General features: G+C 47.7%; 2 protein-coding genes across 2 annotated transcripts in view; one reads left to right on the forward strand and one right to left on the reverse strand.

Moving 5' to 3' along the window:
• The window catches only part of RALGPS1 (Ral GEF with PH domain and SH3 binding motif 1), a gene marked incomplete at its 3' end in the record, with an annotated part of 253237 nt that overhangs the window by 63304 nt on the left and 171774 nt on the right, over positions 1-18159 (reverse strand). The window lies entirely within an intron of this gene.
• ANGPTL2 (angiopoietin like 2) overlaps positions 16546-18159 on the forward strand; it is a 32102-nt gene continuing 30488 nt past the window's right edge. Inside the window, exon 1 of the mRNA XM_088465568.1 lies at positions 16546-16954. The gene's annotated coding sequence lies outside the window, so the exon portion shown is untranslated. The remainder of the gene's footprint in view (positions 16955-18159) is intronic.

Here is an 18159-nt window from a genome sequence, read left to right on the forward strand (position 1 = left end):
ACTCATACCATACAGACTCTGCCGCCTGATGCATTAGCATATTTTAGTACTTGCTAAGTGGCACAATTCGCATATACGTTTGCATTAGCGTACAACTCTGAAGCAGGCCCTACGTTCCTATTCTGTACATATGGGCTGCTGCACAGTACCACTGCCCGATATACGTTCCTATTCTGTACATATGGGCTGCTGCACAGTACCACTGCCCGATATACGTTCTTATTCTGTACATATAGGCTTCTGCACAGTACCACTGCCCGATATACGTTCCTATTCTGTACATATGGGCTTCTGCACAGTACCACTGCCCGATATACGTTCCTATTCTGTACATATGGGCTGCTGCACAGTACCACTGCCCGATATACGTTCCTATTCTGTACATATGGGCTGCTGCACAGTACCACTGCCCGATATACGTTCCTATTCTGTACATATGGGCTTCTGCACAGTACCACTGCCCGATATACGTTCCTATTCTGTACATATGGGCTTCTGCACAGTACCACTGCCCGATATACGTTCCTATTCTGTACATATGGGCTTCTGCACAGTACCACTGCCCGATATACGTTCCTATTCTGTACATATGGGCTACTGCACAGTACCACTGCCCGATATACGTTCCTATTCTGTACATATGGGCTTCTGCACAGTACCACTGCCCGATATACGTTCTTATTCTGTACATATGGGCTTCTGCACAGTACCACTGCCCGATATACGTTCTTATTCTGTACATATGGGCTACTGCACAGTACCACTGCCCGATATACGTTCTTATTCTGTACATATGGGCTGCTGCACAGTACCACTGCCCGATATACGTTCCTATTCTGTACATATGGGCTTCTGCACAGTACCACTGCCCGATATACGTTCCTATTCTGTACATATAGGCTTCTGCACAGTACCACTGCCCGATATACGTTCCTATTCTGTACATATGGGCTTCTGCACAGTACCACTGCCCGGTATACGTTCCTATTCTGTACATATGGGCTGCTGCACAGTACCACTGCCCGGTATACGTTCCTATTCTGTACATATGGGCTTCTGCACAGTACCACTGCCCGATATACGTTCCTATTCTGTACATATGGGCTGCTGCACAGTACCACTGCCCGATATACGTTCCTATTCTGTACATATGGGCTTCTGCACAGTACCGCTGCCCGATATACGTTCTTATTCTGTACATATGGGCTTCTGCACAGTACCACTGCCCGATATATGTTCTTATTCTGTACATATGGGCTACTGCACAGTACCACTGCCCGATATACGTTCTTATTCTGTACATATGGGCTTCTGCACAGTACCACTGCCCGATATACGTTCTTATTCTGTACATATGGGCTACTGCACAGTACCACTGCCCGATATACGTTCCTATTCTGTACATATGGGCTTCTGCACAGTACCACTGCCCGATATACGTTCCTATTCTGTACATATGGGCTACTGCACAGTACCACTGCCCGATATACTTTCCTATTCTGTACATATGGGCTTCTGCACAGTACCACTGCCCGATATACGTTCTTATTCTGTACATATGGGCTGCTGCACAGTACCACTGCCCCATATATGTTCCTATTCCGTACATATGGGCTGCTGCACAGTACCACTGCCCGATATACGTTCCTATTCCGTACATATGGGCTGCTGCACAGTACCACTGCCCGATATACGTTCCTATTCCGTACATATGGGCTGCTGCACAGTACCACTGCCCGATATACGTTCCTATTCTGTACATATGGGCTGCTGCACAGTACCACTGCCCGATATACGTTCCTATTCTGTACATATGGGCTTCTGCACAGTACCACTGCCCGATATACGTTCCTATTCTGTACATATGGGCTTCTGCACAGTACCACTGCCCGATATACGTTCCTATTCTGTACATATGGGCTGCTGCACAGTACCACTGCCCCATATACGTTACTATTCTGTACATATGGGCTGCTGCACAGTACCACTGCCCGATATATGTTCTTATTCTGTACATATGGGCTTCTGCACAGTACCACTGCCCGATGCCCGATATACGTTCCTATTCTGTAGATATAGGCTGCTGCACAGTACCACTGCCCGATATACGTTCCTATTCTGTACATATGGGCTGCTGCACAGTACCACTGCCCCATATATGTTCCTATTCTGTACATATGGGCTGCTGCACAGTACCACTGCCCGATGCCCGATATACGTTCCTATTCTGTACATATAGGCTGCTGCACAGTACCGCTGCCCGATATACGTTCCTATTCTGTACATATAGGCTGCTGCACAGTACCACTGCCCGGTATACGTTCCTATTCTGTACATATGGGCTGCTGCACAGTACCACTGCCCGGTATACGTTCCTATTCTGTACATATGGGCTGCTGCACAGTACCACTGCCCGATATATGTTTCTTTTTTGCCATGCATTTATAAAGTACAGTGCATTGCTCTTCTCACAAGCTGACTGTAGCACATATACCATGAATAAGCCATGTATTTAAGGAGGAATGAAAGATATTTTGGCTTCCTAACACGGGTTTCCTTAATGCAGAATATTTAACACAAAATTTCTCTATAAGTTAAAATAACTCTGCTGAGCTGACAGCTTCTCCCATTTATGTCAGACCCCGCTGTGTACTCAGTAATCTATCACTAATAGTCCTGGCAGCAGCCGCACCTTACGGCCATACCGCGTCCTATGTATTTACAGCACAGCGGAGGCGTCGGAACTGCTGGGCTGGAATTACAGTGGGAAGGATGTAATATTTCACGTAATATTCCACTTAGGTTCAGATGTGCGCAGGGTGTAAATTTATAGTCGTGCTTTGAAGAGGACGTTAGCGGCCGCTCCGCTTCCTACATATAATATACTGAACTTTGTTTTTCTTTTTAAAAGGACATTATAATGGAAAAAAATGATTTTGAATGCAAATCTCTAAACGTATAATAGGATCATATGAGGGTTTGTTACTTTTCTGCTGATTTCTAAAAGAAATATAAGCATATATTAAAAATTATAACCTATCTACTTGTTAGCTACAGATTTCAGATTACATATTTCTCGTAAGTTTGGGAAGATATTAACGCACAACACTCCTATGACCTTCTATGCCATATTCAGCACAATACACCCTGGCCGGCTGCCACCAATACTCTTATTACTGTACTTTTCATGCTGATTTATATACTTTTACTAGCTTTACTGACACTTTAAAACTGGGATAATTGAAGGTTGGGATAATTGTGGTAACAAAAGACAACATATTAAAATGCTACCATTTGTCTTGTCTCGTTCATTAACAAGTAGTCCCATGTTTGGGAAACCCTTCCCTCTAAACATATTGCAAAAACAACCAAATTTCACCATGATTTGTCCACTAGGTGGCGCTGTTGTACTAAGCTCATACAATAAACATTTCAATCATTTCTGTTAAACATTATTTAACTCTCCCATATGAAGACTGACAGGTGAATACAAATGTTACTATTTTTGCTTTTGTTACTGTCACATTAATATACTTTCACTTTAAATAACAATTGTAAAACCCCCTAGGACAGCGCTAAAGTGTCCTGTTATCTCATTCATAATGGAGGCCTCTTTGATCCATTCATCCGCGCCTCTGATTAATTACTGTCGGGCTCGCCAACTCTTCTCTCCCACCATCTATGATTTGAGGTTGTAGTGACTTTTTCTGCAGCTCTTTAAATCTGACACAATTGAAAGAAGCTGAGGGACCTCAGGGCAACTAGAGGTGCTGGGGGGACTCGCAACCACCCCCCCTCATCTGCAGAAACGTTACTTGAGTATAAAGAAGTCATGACAGTAACATGTGACTTTCCCAGGACAGTGAAGTAACGAAACAAAGCAAAAAAAGAGACTGACATACAAAGGCACAGAGAATATTCCATTACTCACATCTATCCAAGTCACTCCAAATGCAGGACAGACTTCACGGTTATTTGCGTCTGTGCTTTATCCGCCTGACACTGACCAATGTCACTTCTATCTTAAGAAAGGGAAGAAGGACAAGTAGATTGCTCCCAAAAATCGAACCGTTTCGAGTTATGAAAGTGCACTGAGCACCTCTGATAAGTGGGACCAGGCAACAGGCCAGTAGGTGTAAGCCGCCAGTATCTGGGGTCCCCCATACATTATTACTATAGAATGAGGAGAGTATGGGTATGGGGGACCCCAGATACTGGCGACTTACATTATTACTATAGCATGAGGAGAGTATGGGGTAAGGGGGACCCCAGATACTAGCAGCTTACATTATTACTATAGAATGAGGAGAGTATGGGGTAAGGGGGACCCCAGATACTGGCAGCTTACATTATTACTATAGAATGAGGGGAGAGTATGGGGTAAGCTGCCAGTATCTGGGGTCCCCCTTACCCCATACTCTCCTCATTCTATAGTAATAATGTAAGCTGCCAGTATCTGGGGTCCCCCTTACCCCATACTCTCCTCATTCTATAGTAATAATGTAAGCTGCCAGTATCTGGGGTCCCCCTTACCCCATACTCACCCTCATTCTATAGTAATAATGTAAACTGCCAGTATCTGGGGTCCCCCTTACCCCATACTCTCCTCATTCTATAGTAATAATGTAAGCTGCCAGTATCTGGGGTCCCCCTTAAATCATACTCCCCCTCATTCTATAGTAATAATGTAAACTGCCAGTATCTGGGGTCCCCCTTACCCCATACTCTCCTCATTCTATAGTAATAATGTAAGCTGCCAGTATCTGGGGTCCCCCTTACCTCATACTCCACCCTCATTCTATAGTAATAATGTAAGCCGCCAGTATCTGGGGTCCCCCTTACCCTCCTCAGTCTATAGTGATAATGTAAGCTGCCAGTATCTGGGGTCCCCCTTACCCCATACTCTCCCCTCATTCTATAGTAATAATGTAAGCTGCTAGTATCTGGGATCCCCCATACCCCATACTCTCCTTATTCTATAGTAATAATGTCAGCTGCCAGTATCTGGGGTCCTCCTTACCCCATACTCTCCACATTCTATAGTGATAATGTAAGCTGCCAGTATCTGGGGTCCCCTTACCCCATACTCTCCTCATTCTATAGTAATAATGTAAGCTGCCAGTATCTGGGGTCCCCCTTAAATCATACTCCCCCTCATTCTATAGTAATAATGTAAACTGCCAGTATCTGGGGTCCCCCTTACCCCATACTCTCCTCATTCTATAGTAATAATGTAAGCTGCCAGTATCTGGGGTCCCCCTTACCTCATACTCCACCCTCATTCTATAGTAATAATGTAAGCCGCCAGTATCTGGGGTCCCCCTTACCCTCCTCAGTCTATAGTGATAATGTAAGCTGCCAGTATCTGGGGTCCCCCTTACCCCATACTCTCCCCTCATTCTATAGTAATAATGTAAGCTGCTAGTATCTGGGATCCCCCATACCCCATACTCTCCTTATTCTATAGTAATAATGTCAGCTGCCAGTATCTGGGGTCCTCCTTACCCCATACTCTCCACATTCTATAGTGATAATGTAAGCTGCCAGTATCTGGGGTCCCCTTACCCCATACTCTCCTCATTCTATAGTAATAATGTAAGCTGCCAGTATCTGGGGTTCCCCTTACCCCATACCCTCCTCATTCTATAGTAATAAGATGTAAGCCGCCATTAATGTGTGGTACCCCTGACCCCATATACTCTCCTCATTCTATAGTGATAAGATGTAAGCCGCCATTATGTGGGGTCCCCCTTACCCCATATACTCTCCTCATTCTATAGTAATAATGTAAGCTGCTAGTATCTGGGATCCCCCATACCCCATACTCTCCTCATTCTATAGTGATAATGTAAGCTGCCAGTATCTGGGGTCCCCCTTACCCCATACTCCCCTCATTCTATAGTAATAATGTAAGCTGCCAGTATCTGGGGTCCTCCTTACCCCATACTCTCCTTATTCTATAGTAATAATTAGAGATGAGCGGTTCGGATTCTCCGAACATTGGGGATCCGAGTCCACCCGAACCCTGTTCGGGTGTTCACCGCCTGACTCGGATCCCCGTTCGGGGCCGAACGGCGGCCGCCTGATGTCGGATTCTCACTAGAGAATCCGACATCAGGTCTCCTCGCGTGTAGGGCAGAGCGCAGTGATAGCGCTCTGCCCTACACAGACACAGACACACAGCCGCCAGTGGAAGCTGTGTGTTTGTTACAGCAGCCAATGAGAGTCACACAGACTCTCATTGGCTGCTGCACGGAGGGAGCCGGCTGGAGCTCACACATGAGCTCCGTCTTCCGGCTCCCTCCTCAGCGTGTGACAGAGCGGACGGCGCGGGAGCGGGGATACAGGTAAGTTTTAATTTTTTATTTTTTTATTTGTGCAAGGGCCGGGGGCACTACTGGGGGGGTCTGCTACTGGGGGGGGCTATACTACTGGGGAGGCCATACTACAGAGGGGCCTGCTACTAGGGGGGGCTATACTACTGGGGGGGGTCTGCTACTGGGGGGGGCCATACTACTGGGGGGGGTCTGCTACTGGGGGGGCTATACTACTGGGGGGCCATACTACAGAGGGGCCTGCTACTAGGGGGGGCTATACTACTGGGGGGGGTCTGCACTACTGGGGGGGGTCTGCTACTGGGGGGGCCATACTACAGAGGGGCCTGCTACTGGGGGGGCTATACTACTGGGGGGGGTCTGCTACTGGGGGGGGCCATACTACTGGGGGGGGTCTGCTACTGGGGGGGCTATACTACTGGGGGGCCATACTACAGAGGGGCCTGCTACTAGGGGGGGCTATACTACTGGGGGGGGTCTGCTACTGGGGGGGCTATACTACTGGGGGGGCCATACTACTGAGAGGCCTGCTACTGGGGGGGGCCATACTACTGGGGGGGCTTACTACTACTGGGGGGGGCTGCTACTGGGGCAGCCTACTACAGGGGGGACCATACTACAGGGGGGGCCCATACTACAGGGGGGCTACTACTGGGGCAGCCTACTACTGGGGGAGGCCTGCTACTGGGGCAGCCTACTACTGGGGGGGCCATACTACTAGGGGGGCCATACTACTGGGGGGGCATACTACTGGGTGGCATGCTAATGGGGGGCATACTACTGGGGGGGCCTGCTAATGGGGGGCATACTACTGGGTGGCATGCTAATGGGGGGCATACTACTGGGGGGGCCTGCTAATGGGGGGCATACTACTGGGGGGCATTCTACTGGGGGCACTGCATAGTGGACCCTACTACTAAGGGGACTGCATAGGGGGCACCACTGCTGGGGGACATTGTGTAAGGGACACCGCTACTGTGGGCATTGTGTAAAAGGGTCACTACTGTGGGCATTGTGTAAAAGGGGCACTACTGTGTGTCGTAACATAAATAAGAGACACTACTTTATGGTGTAATGTGAATCAGGCCCTATGTGCGGTGTAATGCTAATAAGATTGTGCACTGTGACTCCTAGGGCCGTAGCACACTTTGTAAACAAGTACTGTGACTCTGCTGGCCGTACCCCACTGGGTGGGTGCACTACTTTTCATTTCTGCCACTGCTGTGTGGCAATGTGTCATAGATGTGCTTTATACTGTGGTGTCTGTGTCGTTGTGCCGCTGCTTTGTCGCTTAGTAACCAGTCAGCTCACTGCAACCTTTGGCCAATAATGTTGAAAACAATATTATAAGCTGTGATATGGTCTAAATTGACTGGAAATTAATGTTATTGAGGTTAATAATACTCTAGGAAGAAAAAAAAGACCAATTTATGTGATTTTAGCTTTTTTTGTCAATTTTTGTAAAAAAATCCAAATCCAAATCCAAAGCCAGTCACCGCAGTTTGGCAAATCCAAATCCAAATCCAAAGCCGGACGACGAATTAGAACCAAATCCAAATCCGGCAAAAATGGTCCGGCGCACATCCCTAGTAATAATGTAAGCTGCCAGTATCTTGGGTCCCCTTACCCCATACTCTCCTCATTCTATAGTAATAAGATGTAAGCTGCCAGTATCTGGGGTCCCCCTTACCCCATACCCTCCTCATTCTATAGTAATAAGATGTAAGGCGCCATTATGTGCGGTACCCCTGACCCCATATACTCTCCTCATTCTATAGTGATAAGATGTAAGCCGCCATTATGTGGGGTCCCCTTACCCCATACTCTCCTCATTCTATAGTAATAATGTAAGCTGCCAGTATCTGGGGTCCCCCTTACCCCATACCCTCCTCATTCTATAGTAATAAGATGTAAGCCGCCATTAATGTGTGGTACCCCTGACCCCATATACTCTCCTCATTCTATAGTGATAATGTAAGCTGCCAGTATCTGGGGTCCCCCTTACCCCATACTCTCCCCTCCTTCTATAGTAATAATGTAAGCTGCTAGTATCTGGGATCCCCCATACCCCATACTCTCCTCATTCTATAGTGATAATGTAAGCTGCCAGTATCTGGGGTCCCCCTTACCCCATACTCCCCTCATTCTATAGTAATAATGTAAGCTGCCAGTATCTGGGGTCCTCCTTACCCCATACTCTCCTTATTCTATAGTAATAATGTAAGCTGCCAGTATCTGGGGTCCTCCTTACCCCATACTCTCCTCATTCTATAGTGATAATGTAAGCTGCCAGTATCTTGGGTCCCCTTACCCCATACTCTCCTCATTCTATAGTAATAAGATGTAAGCTGCCAGTATCTGGGGTCCCCCTTACCCCATACCCTCCTCATTCTATAGTAATAAGATGTAAGGCGCCATTATGTGCGGTACCCCTGACCCCATATACTCTCCTCATTCTATAGTGATAAGATGTAAGCCGCCATTATGTGGGGTTCCCCTGACCCCATATACTCTCCTTCCAAATTTATAGTGTTAAAATGAAATGTGCGGCGTATTGCTCAGTAAAATTACAAAAATGTACTTTCCCCACATAAGAACTTTGCTAAATCCATTCCAAATAACTGTATTTTGGTGGGGGTGCAACAAGTCGCTCTATGTAGGAGGGGTCCAGGCACTCACAGGTAGCCAGGACCTCAGTCTGGTCACCATCAGCGCTGCTCCTCTCTCTCTGTAGTACCGGAATCCTGACCGCCACGTGTCAGAGAGAGTCAAAGGTGATCGCCTATGGTCGCGGCTTAATGTTTGCCCCAGGATCCCGCTGCATACAGAGAATGGTTCTATTATTGGGAAATGGGGGAGCTGGTGCAGGACCCATTGTACGAGGGAGTCTCCCACTTTCTATAGGTGTCACTAGCAATTCCCAGTTCTGTTGGAGATAACAGATGCCGGTTGCTGGCTTCCACGTGATGGATCTTTAGCCTCTGGATTCCATCAGCAGAATTTTATAGGGCTGCCCAAAGCATACTCAGGCTGTGCGTCTCCCACAAGAGATCCTGACAGGGAATGTCGGCCAAGCCTCTACTATGGCAGCCAAACCCATCCGACACATGACTGCCAGTGTCCAGCCCACACTAGGGCATTTCCAGGCTCCCTACATGAGCTTCCTTCCATTTGGAAGCTTCCCTGGACGCTGTATGTCCTGTATGAGCTGGGTAATGGTAGAAGCAGAAGGACATTCCACACCTCAGCCACAATCAGGATAAAAGTTCTGGGCCTTCACGTGGCTTATCCTGGTCCAAAAACACATCTCCACATGCTGTGCTCAGTGCTGCAGGGAATCCTGCGTAAAATCTGCAACCAGACAAGCACAGACGCACGATATTACCACAGGAACAAGGAGTTCTGGGTAATGACAGGCACCATGAAGTGTTGGCACTGTTTGAGTTAAGGAGTCTGGGAACCTGCTTTGCTAGACACGCAATGCAATATTTCTACGTAGGCAAGGGGTGCTGGGTAATGAGCTTTATAGCGGAGGCGTACAACATGCGGCTCGGATAGTGGCACCAGGATGTGTTTTAGGGGTCTATGACTGCCAGAAATGAGAAGGGTTGCGCAGGAAAAAATGTTCCCCCAAAGACTTGGGGCCCGCGCTACGGAAAGGATGGAGTACAACTTCTCGTAACAACCCTGTCCCCCATCAAGTACTGTATATTGGGTAATCACTGCATATTGCAGAGAGCCGCAACGCCCAGTGGGCCAGTTGGTCTCAGTCCATCCTACCCGACCTCACAAAGCTGAATTAAAGCCCCCAATTACGTAACAAGGTGAGAGGGAGTTTAATTTGCTATAGTGGAGGCAAGTAACTACATGGACTATTTCCGTTTTAATTAAAAAATGTGCACAAGCTATCCACCGTCACCATATTTAGAGGGTGTAACCTTCAGCTGTTCAGGCAAACTTGCCTCCAAACAGGAGACGGAAGCCCCAATTAGCCCCCCAGTCCTAGATTACTTCTGCACGGGATTCCCTCACTGGGTAACAGACAACCTGGCATAGAAATATTAGTAACCAACGCTATGCCCGCTGACAGCAATGCCAGTACAGTGACTGGAATGGTGGCCATAGGCCGATAACCCATACCCATCCCGCTCACAGAGATGCATGAACACTACTACATGTTCTCGGAGTTTGTAGATATTCAAATATTATGGGAAATGCAATGTAAAATGTACAAGAATTTGGGTATTTTCCGAATATTAAGCAAAGTAAAACAGATATGTCAGGCTTGACACTGATAGGCGTCCTCCTGTTACCTGATAGGCTGCGGAGATTAGGTTTAAACATCGCTGATCTCTGCCACATTCTTAACGCACGTCTTGGAAACCAGGTTACAACCTTACTGGCTTTTCTGCTAAATTAAACAACAAATCAGAGCATGTACCTGAAAACACCATCAAACAGGTGCTGATTGACATAAAGTTTAGCTTCTGACAGCCCCGGCCTGCAGCGGTAATGAATACTGTACACAGCGCGTTTCACCGGTTCCTGGATTATAAGGAGCCATTATTCACAGGGAAACCTACACAGAAGCAATTCATGTGATGGAGAATATGCAAGCCAGCCAGCTTCAGAGAGACATTTAATTGCCCAGTTTGTTTAGTGATTATCCATGGTAATTATGTGTTCATGGAGCTTACGCAGGCTCTGAAAGACATGGCAGAAAAATATCCGTGTGAATAGAGAGTTACTTAATGTGATCGCTCGCAGTGGATGGTAACTAAGCTGCAGAGAGTAATCACGGTGACAGATGTCATAACTCCCAGTCAGCGCGCAGCTCCTCGTATTGCGCTAATAACCTGGTCCCTGCAGGTCACAGAACACAGGAGGCTCCATTATTCGCATCAATGTCCAGGAAAGGACCCTGGTTCTATATGTGATGTTCTGCAGTCACCGGCAACTGATCAATAGGCTGCACAGCTTCATTATTTGTCTATGCGGGAAGCAATCCTCAGTACATGTCCTTTATATACCGGTATCACAGTATAACAGATGTATCTCTAGGTATTTTTACTAGTATATATAAAAAAGAACAAAATAAGAACAAACACTGTATAGACTAATGTGCAGAGCCATAACTGGTCCCAAGACTAATGTGCAGAGCCATAACTGGTCCCAAGACTAATGTGCAGAGCCATATCTGGTCCCAAGACTAATGTGCAGAGCCATAACTGGTCCCAAGACTAATGTGCAGAGCCATAACTGGTCCCAAGACTAATGTGCAGAGCCATAACTGGTCCCAAGACTAATGTGCAGAGCCATAACTGGTCCCAAGACTAATGTGCAGAGCCATAACTGGTCCCAAGACTAATGTGCAGAGCCATAACTGGTCCCAAGACTAATGTGCAGAGCCATAACTGGTCCCAAGACTAATGTGCAGAGCCATATCTGGTCCCAAGACTAATGTGCAGAGCCATAACTGGTCCCAAGACTAATGTGCAGAGCCATAACTGGTCCCAAGACTAATGTGCAGAGCCATATCTGGTCCCAAGACTAATGTGCAGAGCCATAACTGGTCCCAAGACTAATGTGCAGAGCCATAACTGGTCCCAAGACTAATGTGCAGAGCCACAACTGGTCCCAAGACTAATGTGCAGAGCCACAACTGGTCCCAAGACTAATGTGCAGAGCCACAACTGGCCCAAGACTAATGTGCAGAGCCATAACTGGTCCCAAGACTAATGTGCAGAGCCATAACTGGTCCCAAGACTAATGTGCAGAGCCATAACTGGTCCCAAGACTAATGAGCAGAACCAAATCTGGTCCCAAGACTAATGTGCAGAGCCATAACTGGTCCCAAGACTAATGTGCAGAGCCATATCTGGTGCAGAGACTCATGTGTAGAGCCATACCTGGTGCAGAGACTAATGTGCAGAGCCATACCTGGTGCAGAGACTAATGTGCAGAGCCATAACTGGTCTTAAGACTAATGTGCAGAGCCATACCTGGTGCAAAGACTAATGTGCAGAGCCATACCTGGTGCAGAGACTCGTGTGCAGAGCCATAACTGGTGCAGAGAGTCATGTGCAGAGCCATACCTGGTGCAGGGCCTCATCTGACGTGAAAATAAATACTCAGAGCCACACGATCACCCAGTGCCCCTTCCCCATCTGTCTGTCAGTACTTCCAATGCAGGGGAGACTGGGATTTTCCTTTCTGGGATATGCAGCCAATGACCTATGTAGTGCTGAGTGCTTAGTGCCAAGCAGACAAGAGAATCCTGGGGCTTGTAGTTCCACAAAAGCTAGCAAGCTAGAGACTGCCCAGACTATTTCCAATTCCAGCAGAAACCATGAATGTAAAATGGGGAGAGCCTGTACCCAGAATCTCACATTCAATTCACTTAATTATTGAAGTCTTTTTGTCATGAGTGAAAGTTTTCGGGAGCGCCCTGGGTACAGTCAGAGTACACCGGACGCGCGGGCACAACACTACACACTATCAGCAGCCACTTACAGACTTGCCGCAGGGATGAACGTTTGGTAAATGGGCCTGTGGGATGTCCAGTCTCCAAACACAACATTTTGGATACAATTTCCCCCTCCTGCCAGTAAGTTGTCTTCCTGTCCCGGGTGGGCAATTATAGATTTACCCTTTCAGCGCCAATAAGTGTTTCACAGACTGAATCTGGTGGCTTTATTTAATGGGTCTAGAAACAGACTTAAAAACCGTTTGTGAGCAAACATTGATATAACCTCCGTTATGGGGAGCGACTCTGCCCTGATGATAGGCGGCTCAGCCCCTTAATCTACTGGCGTTTACATGCGAAAAGGCAGAGAGAACCCGGAAAATACAGAACATGGCCGGGAGGGGTGACGGTGCTTGTGGAGGGGGACCGGGGTAGCTTGTTTATTTTATTTTTCCTTTTTGTGTTTTATTTTTACCAACGTATTTTTTATTTCGGCTTTGATCAGTACAATAAACAATGGGTGTGTATCCAGTCATTGCTTATGTTAATGTAACAAGATACCTGGAGTGTTTGGGTTTCCAAACTCTCGAGAAATCGCTTCAAAGACTGGCAGAACCGCCGATGGAGGCATCTAAGACTGATCAACTAGAACTCAAAACCATCAATAAAGATTTATTTTTTCAATTTGCATATTCTGGCCCAGCAGATGTGTACAGGGTCTCAGGCCCTTAGGCCCTGATTCAGAGCCGGACGCTCTGACCAGAGCGCTCGCTCTGAATCAGGGCCCACCTCCATAAATATACACACTCGTATAGCTGTGGGTCACCACCCACAGCATATACGAGCGTGCAGGATGATGGTCGCGATGGTCTTGACCATCGCCACTGCGAGCAGAAGCCTGCGGTTGAGTTTCTCAACCGCAAGGCCAGGAGTGATTTTGGCTCTATCAGAGCCAAAATCATTCCCACTGACATCACTAGTGATGTCAGTGGAGCCGGCTTCTGACGGTAGGCGTTCCCTTGGTAACGCCTCCGTCTGGCAGGCACGCCCACCAAAGGGGGCGTGCTGTCAATCAACATCGACAGCACGCCCCCTTTGATCACACACTACGAGCGAAGGAAAGTCCTTCGCTCGTCGCGTCTCGCGCATGCGCACGACGGAGCTCCCTCCGTCGTGCGCATGCGCAGTGCAGACCATCAACCCACTTGCGAGCGGACAGCCGCTCGCGAGTGGGTCTGAATCAGGGCCTTAGAAGAGTTACAATCCACTGACATTGGAAGCCTCTATGGCAGGGGAAGCAGTTATGTGCGTGCAGATCAGCTCCCTAGAGCCTCTGATTGGGCGAGACCCCGGGATATCGGTGCAACTATAGAAGTGGCAGCTACCACTTGCGTGTAGGCGTGTCGGCTACACGTGAACGCCATCAACTAGACAAACAGCAGTATAAATCTCACGAACGTGTTTATGTCAGGAGCAGGGTCTATTTCTTACGTTGGAGCTCATACAACAAAGTATTTAAACCTTTTTCAAACCAAAAACACTTTGCATGTCCACGTCGTATAACATTCCCTCTGACATGCAAAATGAAAGGAAAACAAAAAGGACAGTTTGCCCGACATGGAATGGTCACAAAAGGTGAATGATATTAAATAAGGGTATTAAGCGATCAACCCAAAGCACAAACTGCAACCAAGACTGCTCCAGGTTCCGCCAAAACCGCGCAGACAGGTATAACGCAAGTTCCCTGATTTAATCATCGACCGACATGATCAACGGACCCCTGCCAGCGACCCTGGAAGTAAACTAATTGAGCCTCCCCGGTCACGCTGCCCAACAGTCCCGTTGTTTGCGGGCAATGTCACCATTTTACAGCAGTCGAAACGGAGCACGGCCACGTTGATTTGAGGGGGTGGGGAGAGATTTAGAGGCGCCCAGGTTATTACATATCTATCTGCTGGACGCTACACTGCCGCCGTGCTTTATTAAGAAGAAACTTCCGCAGTTATTTCCATGATGTGACCAGTAGAGATTGATCGTTTACGGGACTCTACAGCTGACTGTTCCCTTTACTGCGACTTGCAGGTGCGTTGTTGCAACTAGAGAGTTAGGTTCTGCGTTCATATCACCTCTATGCTTTGCATGTTTAGAGAATCATATGCAAAATAATCCCCACTTATAGGGGAAAAACAAAAAGCGCACTTTGTCCCATTAACCCATTCAGTGCTGCGAACGCCTGCGCAAACCAGCCGCCATCCCGGTCCATGTGTAGATCAGTTTGTTTGGGAATTTATTATATTAGGAAAACCAGAAGCCTGGTGAGAGGAGACCCACCAGCGGGTAACGTGAAGCTGCACACAGGAGAGAGAGGACAGGCAGGGCGGGGAAATCTCTGCTCAAACCCCCACACACGAGTCCCATCACCCAGCTACAGAAATTCTTGAAGGGTCGTGAACTGAAAAGCTGCAGTCAAGAAAAAAAAAAAGGTAGGCCTTCCACAGCCAGCAGCTTACAATTCAAGTTGCTCGCAGGGTGCTGCCATATTTTCTTAAAAGTTTGTCCCAAAACAAGGAAAACACTTCTGCTGGGAAGGATGTACCTACATTATTGCACTGTTTTATATGTTGCAGGAATACAGTACCGGAAAGAACATTGCGCTATACAGACAAAAAGCATTTAGGGAAACTGCGAGTATCCTGACGCCTATATCAGCTAGGACCATCTCAATTAAAGAAAAAAGTTATTTTTTTGTAAAAAACAAAAACAAAAAAAACCCAGCGCCATATCCTCCTGCCAAATTATAAGCACAACTAATAAGCCCCGCCGTCATCTATGTACTATTTCTTATTAATGAAACTTATATTACAGCAATAGGCACTTTAAAACTCAGATCTGACGCAGAGTAGAATGTGCTCCGATTGGCGGCGCGTATCTTAGTGATTTCACACTGCGCATGCTCCGGAAATCTGGCGGACGCAAGTGCGGCATGCTCACTTGCGGCTGGAGAGGCGTAACAGGGCTGTAACGCTGCGTTCTCAGGTAGGCAAAGTGCGGTGAGGGCGCGTCCATGCACCTGCCGCCTATGCAAGGTTAGACGGAAACGTAATTACGCTCGTCGTCAGATCTTTTGCATCCATTATTGACTGGCACTAATGATGACTAACACCAGCATATGGAGAGGGGGCAGGGGCACAAGATGGGTACAGATCTGCCTATGGGCGAATGTACGCACGCAATGCGGGAACACCAATGGCCGATTTGCGTTCCGCGCTGCATCCACACCTACAAAAGCAACACTGCAGAAACTATTCACTTAGACTATTGGCGGAAATGAAGCTTCAAGTTTGCCGCCCCCCCCCCCCAATGCTTGCCACCTTAGACTGCTGCCACCTTAGGCTGCTGCCACCCTCCTGCCTGGCTCCAGGTGCTCCCTGCGGAGCAGATTTCTCAGCGTATACTGATAATTGTATAACAGGCTGAGGCTGTCAGGGAGGAGGAGGAAGGTGGAGCCCCAGCTAAGCCAAATTACTTCTCACAAAGGGAACCAATGACATCACCATTGTAAGGTTGTGAATCAGCCGCCCTCCCATGTTTGTGGTCAGGGAAGGGGGGCCTGTGTCTCCTGCAGGCGTATGGGGGGAGTGGAAGGAAACTACTGTCCAACCAGGGGCTCGCTGCTATTTACATGCCTGGTACAACTTCACTCCCCCCCCCCCCCCCTCCTTACTCTTCTCAGATCATGTCATTTCTTCACAAAAGAGTTGAGAAGCTCAAGTTCAAATAAGGCTGCTGGAAAGTTGCAGGCGATAATGGGTTCTAGCTTCGGAGCGGAGATGAATAAGAGATTTTTCCAAGGTGGCAGGTAATACCCTGCTCTGATCACCCGGGGTATGCCAGCACCATAGAATAACCTGCAACAGCATAAAGAGCCAGAGATACCAGTAGACACTATACGGAGAGGAGTCGGCAATACAAATAGACACTATACGGAGAGGAGTCGGCAATACAAATAGACACTATAAGGATAAGAGGATCTTCCTTCACTGGTCAGCAACAGGAGAAAGGCTGCATATGGGACAAAGTCACCACATCCCGGCAGGAGGGGGGATGCCATTATTCTGAGGGCGGCATCTCTCAGCTGATCTGAAGGAAGCGGGTAAGCCTGTCCATGTACCCACTACTACTTCTGTGAATGCATTTTAGGGTTTCTCCCCCTGTCACCTGCAGCGTAACAGTAATTACCATAAGACAGCTGCCACTTACTTGCACTCAGAGGCTGGAAGATAACGATTCTGACTATGCCAAATAAAACATTAAGTAACCCAGGAGGCAGAAGCACGTATGGTGTGTAACTCAGGACAGAAACAGCTCTGGGGCTGAGAGGGTTAAGCTGTTGGCTACGAGTTTAGTTCTTTGTGTGGCTACAGTGCAAGGCTCCCAATGGTACATAGGTGACTATACCGTACTCCATGGGATGCTGACACTACATAGGTGACAATACTGTACTCCCTGGGGTGCTGACACTACATAGGTGACTATACCGTACTCCATGGGGTGCTGACACTACATAGGTGACTATACCGTACTCCATGGGTTGCTGACACTACATAGGTGACTATACCGTACTCCCCAGGGTGCTGGCACTACACAGGTGACTATACCATACTCCATGGGATGCTGACACTACATAGGTGACTATACCGTACCCCATGGGATGCTGGCACTACATAGGTGACTATACCGTACTCCATGGGATGCTGACACTACATAGGTGACTATACCGTACTCCATGGGATGGTGACCCTACATAGGTGACTATACCGTACTCCATGGGATGGTGACCCTACATAGGTGACTATACCGTACTCCCCAGGGTGCTGGCACTACACAGGTGACTATACCGTACTCCATGGGATGCTGACACTACATAGGTGACTATACCGTACCCCATGGGATGCTGGCACTACATAGGTGACTATACTGTACTCCATGGGATGCTGACACTACATAGGTGACTATACCGTACTCCATGGGATGGTGACACTACATAGGTGACTATACCGTACTCCATGGGATGGTGACCCTACATAGGTGACTATACTGTACTCCATGGGGTGCTGACACTACATAGGTGACTACACCGTACTCCATGGGGTGCTGACACTACATAGGTGACTATACCGTACTCCATGGGGTGCTGGCACTACATAGGTGACTATACCGTACTCCATGGGATGCTGACACTACATAGGTGACTATACCGTACTCCATGGGATGCTGACACTACATAGGTGACTATACCGTACTCCATGGGGTGCTGACACTACATAGGTGACTATACCGTACTCCATGGGATGCTGA

The sequence above is a fragment of the Taudactylus pleione genome, unplaced genomic scaffold, assembly GCF_031769625.1.
Source record: "Taudactylus pleione unplaced genomic scaffold, aTauple2 ptg001997l, whole genome shotgun sequence".
Classification (NCBI taxonomy): Eukaryota; Metazoa; Chordata; class Amphibia; order Anura; family Myobatrachidae; genus Taudactylus; species Taudactylus pleione.